At 53.8% G+C, this 1,785-nt stretch overlaps 1 non-coding gene across 1 annotated transcript; it reads left to right on the plus strand.

The window, feature by feature from the left end:
- The first annotated feature begins 283 nt into the window (after positions 1 to 283).
- On the plus strand, positions 284 to 370 carry TRNAM-CAU. Its single transcript is given in 2 exon segments — positions 284 to 321; positions 335 to 370. It is a non-coding gene; the product is annotated as a tRNA-Met (tRNA).
- Positions 371 to 1,785: the final 1,415 nt, after the last annotated feature.

Raw genomic sequence — 1,785 nt, forward strand, 5'->3', positions numbered from 1 at the left:
AAATAGAGGCTCTCCTATAGCATAAGAATGATCGAGCGCTTGGTCACTATCACCATGAAAAAGTACATCGTCTTTGCTCGATATCCTCCTGGAGTCCCAGTGCACGCTGTGCAAGATGGTTTCGAGTTCTTCTGTGTAAGTGTTACCACTTGTCAAGCTCTAAATATAAAGTGGCAATCACGCCGGTTTGCAATCTCCACGAGCCCTGACAATGCTGCTTGGTTGTCTTTCTCCTATTGTTGTTTAGTGTCAGATAGTTTACAGAGACGAAGATGCCACCAACGGGGTGGTGGCGCAGTTGGCTAGCGCGTAGGTCTCATAGCTAAAGCGAGTGATCCTGAGGTCGAGAGTTCGAGCCTCTCTCACCCCAATTATTTTAGGTTTTTTATGAAACATTTTTTTTGGTTCGCCATGTTCTCTGTCTTTTCCACCCTTTTTTCGACTTTCACGTTTTTTTACCAAAAAGGGGGGGTTTGTTTTGCCTTTTTCAGAGCAAACAACGAGCACATAGGAGTAGGTCTCAGGATCCACATGTACCTCTACCACCTCTGTCTCGGTGGAGCACGCTCACATCCATCAACGCATGACAGATCTCTTTGGGGCTCCAGAAACATCTGATTAAGGTGGATCAATGTAAGACCTGCCTCGCGGACAGTCCGCGCGGGATCGGCGGACAGTCCGCCAGGCATCGACCAGATATTTATCTGAATGGATGTGAGACCCACTTGCCATTCCTCTCTTCCTCCTCACTTCGTCCAGAGCCGAGCGGAGCGCGAGCGCGAGCGCCGTCGTCGCCCCTTCCGTCGATCTCCCTCCTCCGGCCACCAAACTTCGATCCCTCGCGCAAGAACCTTCCTCGGCACCTTCTCCACCTTCTCAAACCCCCAGTCCGGCTTCTCCCCGGCCGGAATTGCCCCCGCCACCGCCGGACACCATTAGAGGTGCTTGAAGCCTTGCCCCCACCGTCGATTCGCCTCTCCGGTCGTCCTCCGCTCGAACCGACCGCGGGAATGGATTCGTGGTGAGTTCCTCGTGCTTCCCGGTCTTTTTCCCTTCCGTGGTGTGTCGCCGGCGCCGGTGAGCGGCCGCCGCCGTCGCCGCCGCACTTGCTGCCGCCTGTGGCGCGGGTCAAAATTTAGGTATCGCGGACGGTCCGCCTGTGAGGTGCGGACAGTCCGCCGGTCAGATTAAGGTTGTCCAGAGACGATGTCTCTGGTGGGGGTTCGCAGGATTGAACTGCGGACGGTCCGCCACTTGGGCGCGGACAGTCCGCAGTAGAGTCTAGGATTTTGTCCAGAGACGTTGACGTCTCTGGTGGATTGAATACGTGAACTGCGGATGGTCCGCCAAGGGTGGCCGGATAGTCCGCAGATAGAATTGGAAATTGTTCCGGAGATGTTGTTGTCTCTGGTGGGTCGGTAGAATAGTACGGCGGACGGTCCGCCACTTGGGCGCGGACAGTCCGCAGGGCATTCCAGTTAAAGTAAAATAGTTACATCATTGAGTTGCACTCATTTATTTCATATGCATACGTGTAGCATCCGCAGCTGAGGGCGCCGTATTCGAGGTGATTGCGGCATCGCAGGAGCAGCCGGCGCAAGCACAGGAGGAGAGGTATGAGCACCCTCCACAAGGCCCGTCTGACCCCAGTTCTGTGCAGCAGCCCGAAGGCAAGCCCCGGTGCACATCCTATTAATTTAAATTATGACACCTATATATATGTATTTATTACTTATGCATTACGTGTAGGAGTTGTTTGAAACCCTAGTTGCATGAACCCTAGGT

This window comes from Panicum virgatum, chromosome 2K, assembly GCF_016808335.1.
Source record: "Panicum virgatum strain AP13 chromosome 2K, P.virgatum_v5, whole genome shotgun sequence".
Classification (NCBI taxonomy): Eukaryota; Viridiplantae; Streptophyta; class Magnoliopsida; order Poales; family Poaceae; genus Panicum; species Panicum virgatum.